Genomic DNA, 6,249 nt, shown 5'->3' with positions numbered 1-6,249 from the left:
ATGGTGGGCCCACTACTTCTTCTCACCCAAAGACTGTTTTTCCAATATGAAGGTCTTCTCTTATGGACAAGAGAATGCCTGGCTCTCCCAATCTCAAAGCCCAAAAAGCTGAAGTATGCTGGGCACTGGTGTCTCAAGCCTATAATCCTAGCTACTAAAGAGGCTGAGATCTCAGGAATATGGTTCAAAGCTAGTCCGGGCAATAAAGTCTGTAAACCTCATATCTCCAATGGCTCAAAAAAGCTGCAAGTGATGCTTTGACTCAAGTGGTAGAACACTAGCCTTGAGCACAAAGAGGCTCAAGGACAGAGTCCAGGCCCTGAGTTCAAGCTCTAGGACCCACCAAAAAAAGCTGAAGAATGGAAGCAAGGCAGTTTTGCCCTCACAATTCTTATGGGAGCAAATGAAGACATAGATATAGCATAGAGCTTCTCCTTCAGCAAACTCCAGCAGAACTGCAACACCCTTCTTGCTCCCTTCAGGCAGAGAACCTCCTGAGAGCTCAGTGTAGGGACTGCTATGACTCCATACTGCTCTCCAGGTGATGTGTTTGATTTTCATGAGCCTGGACTGGATACTCAGAATTCTTGTCTTGTTATTAGACATTAGTTCCTCTGTTACATTCAGCTGATTATCAGATGAAAATGAGTTAGCTGAAAGATTGTGTTCCCTCTGACTATTCCCTTGTCCACCTGGGATTTTCAGGGGTGTATGAAGGACACGTGGAGCACCACTGAGGCCTTGGGCCCAGGTTACTATAGCAACTGAGGGAGATCCTGGAAGTCTCACTGCTGTAGCTGCCATGGCTGTGCAGGCTGAGGAGCAACAAGGTGTGGCTGGAGTGAATGGTAAGGCTAGATTCATGCCCTCCCTTCCCTCTGGGCAAGCAGTGGCTGTTGAGGATCTGCTGCAGCAAGAATTTCACCATCCAGCCTCTGGGGTCTGAAACCAGGATAATGTCCTGTGTCCCTTTCCATGATGCTGCCATTGCTTGCTGCTTACCTGCACATAATAAGTGCTAAAATGCATATTTGCTGAATGGATGCAATACATTGTATAATAATTTGGGTCAATCAATTGCACTCTGCTTCTGATTGACCCTGTAGTCTTGACCTTCTTGGTGAGCATTATCTAAACAGAGTTAACTTGATTTATTATTACATTTAACTGTATTTCCCATAGAAGCCTGTAGTTTTCATTGCTTAACCAACATTATCTCCTATAGAGAGCAAGGTTTTTCATGTGGTTTAATAGCAATCTTTATTCTCAACACGGAGTGGATATTGGAGCCAAATGTCTTTTTCAAAGGCTCCATACCTTCAGCCACATTGGCTGGTGTAGTAGTGGACCTATGATCCAGACTGAGCTGAGTAGAAACTTGGATCAGAAACAAAGAATATAAATGAGCAAATAAAGGGCTTATTTTTAAACAAATAAGCGCTGTTTTAAATTTGCTGCTTTATCCAGAATGCTATCAAATGTTTGAGGAATTTCTTACAGTAAATTCAGGCTACAGCGGAAGGCCTTCATATGTTATATCGAGCCCCAAATAAGAGTGTGCTGTAAAATAAGGATCTGCATTAGTTTAACTTTTACCATTCCACAGCCTGTGGAAGAATTAAAAATAGATCATTACAAACAGCAGCAAAAAATCATGATGATATTTGTTATTTTTATAAATAGAAATTGCTCACAGCCATTTCAGGGGGAAATTTTGAGCGCACAGATGAGCCAAGTGGTGCTTTATTTTTAGGCTTGGGGAAAACATTAGATAGTTTCCTAGTAACCTTACTTTACATGTTGAACAATTTTGAAGTTTTTGTTATGTCTGTTATCAATATATTTGATACTGTTGAGAGAAAATAGTCTAAATTGTTAGAATATGGTATATTAAAGGGAAAAGTTCCTCTGAGAAGAAAGTTACACCAACAAATTATTTTAGTATGGCTGTAACAATTACTGAATGAAACTCACATTCTCTTTTCTCAGTATTAAAAATACTCTATAATCCAGATCCAAACTGCCTTTCTAAGAGATTCTTTCTTAGTCTATGTGAAATCTCAACCATCCAGAACAAGCATGTGCTCTTGCTCATGCCATTCTTTTTGTCTAGAATGCTGGATCCTATTTTTCTTATCTTTTTATGTTTTTTCAGTGTAGTACGTGTCCATGTCCTCACTTCTCCCTGCCACACAGCTTTTCCTGTTACTAACATTTTTCAGTACTGTGGTATAATTATTACAATTGATGGCCAATATATTCTATCACTTAAAATCCATAGGTTACACTAGGCTTTCTTTTTATTTATTTTATAATTTTTAAAATTTTCTTTGTTGTACAAAGGGATTTCAATTCACCATGTGAGTGCAATGCATCTGGATTAATATCACATAGGTTTTCTTCTTTGTGTAGTACATTCTGTAAGTTTTGACAAACATGTTGGTGACATATACGTTTTGGATATTAACCTCTTACAAGAGTATGATCTCTCAAATATTTTCCCATTGTATAAACTGTCTGCTTATTTTTGCTTTGTCTGTACAGAAGATTCAAAATTTGAAGTAGTCATTTGTCTATTTTTTACTTTGTGACATGTGCTTTCAGATTCACCTTCCTTCCAAAAAAAGTCAGTGTCATGATTATCAGATGCTTTCTCCTAGGCTTTGTTTTATTCCTTTTAGAGATTTAGGTATCATATGGAAATCTTTAATCCATTTTGAGTTGATAACTTTTTGAGAGAGGTTCTTGTTATATAACACAGGTTAGCTTCAAATTCTCTTAGCAGCCTAGGCTGGCCTTGAACTTGTATCCTCCTGCTTCAGTTTTTGGAGTGCAAGATTAAAGGTATGCACCACTACACCTACTATTGAATTGACTTTTGTACATAGTATTAAATTTATTCTTTTGTATGTCAGTATTTAGTTTCTCCCTACCATTTTGTGTTCTTGGCACCTTTGTGGAGAATCAAGTTAACAGTAAATGTGTGGATTTATTTCTGAGCAGTTTGTTCATGTCTCTTGGTTTATGTGCCTCTTTAACCCAATAGGAAGCAAGCTCTTTTAATTAGCATAGATTTGTAGTAGGTTTTAATTATCAGTATGATATCCCCTGCCTTATTCTTTTTGCTGAAGATTGCTTTGACTATTTTAGGGCCTTTCCTGGTTCTGTAAGAATTTTACAAGCCAGATATGGTGGCTCATGCTCATAACCCTAGCTACTCAGGAGGCTAAGATTGCAAGGATTGTGGTTTTAGGCCAACCTAGGCGAAAAGCTCATGAAACTCATTTTCAACAAACAGTTGGTAACAGTGGCTGTCATCCTAGCTACTCAGGATGCTAAGGACAAAATTTTCCCAGGACTACTTCTCAACAGAAGAAGCTAGACAAGAGGGCATACTTTCTATTTCAGCTATAGTAGGAAGCTTAAACAGGAGGATCATGATCCACACACAAACGTAGACAAAAACCTAGACCTGTCTGAAAATAACAACTTAGAAAGAATTGCAGCTATGGATCAGCCATAGAGCACCTACCTAGTAAGTGATGCCCTGGGTTTACACATCATTACTGTCAAAAAAATAAATTATTTTTCCATTTTATGAAAATTTTCTTTGGAATTTTTATACAAATTGCATTGAATCTGTAGGTTATTTTGAGTAGTATGTACGTTTGAACAATATTGATGTTTCTAATCCATGAGCATAGAATATATTCCTTTTTAGATCTGTCTTACTGAACTTGTTTCATCAATGGTTTTTTGTTCTCTGTGTAGAGATTGATTGCCTCCTTGGTTAAATTTGGTCCTAAATAGCTTATATTTGTGAGGCTATTATAAGTGAATCTACTTTACTAATTTCTTTTTTTGAACAGTTTTTATTGATGTACAGAAATCCTATTTTTAACCACTGTTTCCCCTGACACTTCCTTAATTTGGTTATTGATTATGTTAGATTTTGGAAGAGCCTTTAGGTTTTTCTATACATGGAATCACTTATCTGCAAACAGAAACAATTTAGTTATTTCCAATTTAGGTACCCCTTGTTTCTTTTTACTACCTAATTGCTTTTACTAGGTCTTCCAGTACTATTTTGAATAGAAGCAATGAGAATTGGTCATCCTTCATTCTTTTTTTTTTTTTTTTTGGCCAGTCCTGGGCCTTGGACTCAGGGCCTGAGCACTGTCCCTGGCTTCTTCCCGCTCAAGGCTAGCACTCTGCCTCTTGAGCCACAGCGCCGCTTCTGGTGGTTTTCTGTATATGTGGTGCTGGGGAATCGAACCTAGGGCCTCGTGTATCCGAGGCAAGCACTCTTGCCACTAGGCTATATCCCCAGCCCCCTTCATTCTTGATCTTAATAGAAAAACTTTCAGTTTTTCACCATTTCACATGTAAGCTGCTGTCTATGAAGTGTGGCCTTTGTTGTTTTGAAGCAATTCCTACTATACCCAATTATTGACAGCTTTTATCATGAAAATAATCCCTTATTTGTCATGATGTATGATTCTTTGGATGCAGTTTTCTTTGTTCCGTAATTATTGTGGTAAGAATTTTTGCTTGTTCATCATGGATATTGGTCTATGATTTTATTTTTCTGTAGCATCCTTGTCTGCCTTGTAATCAGATGGCCCTGTGAACTAAGTTTGGGAGTGTTTATTCTCCTTCAGATTTTGAAAATATTCTTTCAGATATTTGGGACTAATTTTTCTTTACACATTTGGTAGAATTTAGTAGGAGGAAAGGCTCAACTGACACGGCACATGCCTAGAAATACAAGGCCCTAAGTTCAAACCCTAGTAACATCAATAGATAAACTAATGTTTGGTACAATTCATTAGAAAATGTACCTGGTTTAGATATTTTCTTTGTGAGGAATTTTTATTACTGATCTCATATACTTACTCATAATACATCTGTTCAGCTTTTCTATGTTTTCATGTTATAGTTTAGGGTACTCTTATGTTTATAGGTGTTATCTGTTTCTTTTAGATTTTCCAGTTTCTTGATTCATTTTCTCCTATTACTCTTTTGAACATGTAGTTGCAATTCCACATATAATTTTCTTACAGAGTTTTATTTGTTTCTTGGCTAATTTATCTAAAGCTTGCCAGTTTTATTGTTTTAAAACATTCTTAATTTTGTCAATCTTTTCTAGTATTTGTCTAGGGAATATTTCTTTTCTTTCTGCTTCAATCTTAATTCTTCTTTTTGCAAACTTAACTCCTTATTTTCTAGTTTCTTTGGGTATACAATATGTTGAGATTTTATTTTTTTAAGCTTTAACAGGGATTTTAGTTTAATAGGAAAAAATATGGAGAAGTTGGAGAAATGAGTAAAGAGATTTTTTGTTTTGCTTTTCAAATTTTGATCATTTTAAAACTAAGAAACAGTTTATTGCGATATACTCATATACATTCATCATCATTAGCATCAAGTGTTTGTCAAATATCGAAAATACAGGATAAAATTACTAAACTATTTAGCTATAACACAAGAACAATTTTAAAAATTATTTCTTGTGGACAATTGTACAAATGATCCTATACATACATTTTATGAATGTGATCTATATTTATTATGAATAGCAGAACTTACCTATTTCCTCCCTTTAGTACTTGGTTCTTATTAAGTATTGTTACAAAGGCCCAAGTCCTTTAGTGACCATAGCAATAGGAATGTATTTTAGCAGGAAGAGTTGGCTGCAGTAGAAAGAAGGGTGGCCAGAGGATTAAACTGAACACTCTTGCAAATGTACAAATTCAAGATCTTATTGAAAAGAATTTTGGCCAAGTCAGTGCATAGTAATGATTACAGAAGTATTTGGGTAAATAAGTGCATAATCATGACTACACAACAAATCCAATTTCTCCAGAATAACTTCTCCAAAATTAAAATCCTTGCATTCTTTAAGATGAAACTTATTGAAGACTACAACATTTATTAACATTGTGGTTCTTAATCATCAGTACAAATTTTTAAAAACTCATATTTTTATAATCTAAACAAGTGAAGTGATACAAGACATTAAAATATGGTGCTTGCCACAGCTGGGTGCCAGTGGCTCACATCTGTAATGCTGACTACAAAGGAGGCTAAGCTCTGAGGATCACAGTTCAAAACCAGCCTGGGCAGGAAAGTCCAGGAGACTCTTATCTGCAATTAACCACCAAAAAAGCCATATATGGAGCTGTGGCTTAAGTTTTAGAGCTCTAGCCTTGAGCAAAAAAGCTCAGGGACAGTCATCAGGCCCTCAGT

At 36.3% G+C, this 6,249-nt stretch overlaps 1 pseudogene; it reads right to left on the bottom strand.

The window, feature by feature from the left end:
* Positions 1 to 203: 203 nt before the first annotated feature.
* Positions 204 to 928, bottom strand: LOC125344165 (annotated as a pseudogene).
* Between the last annotated feature and the right edge of the window lie 5,321 nt (positions 929 to 6,249).

The sequence above is a fragment of the Perognathus longimembris genome, chromosome 28 (genome assembly GCF_023159225.1).
Source record: "Perognathus longimembris pacificus isolate PPM17 chromosome 28, ASM2315922v1, whole genome shotgun sequence".
NCBI classification, from domain to species: Eukaryota; Metazoa; Chordata; class Mammalia; order Rodentia; family Heteromyidae; genus Perognathus; species Perognathus longimembris.
Note: the sequence above shows the minus strand (reverse complement) of the source record. Positions and strands in the feature narration are given on the sequence as shown.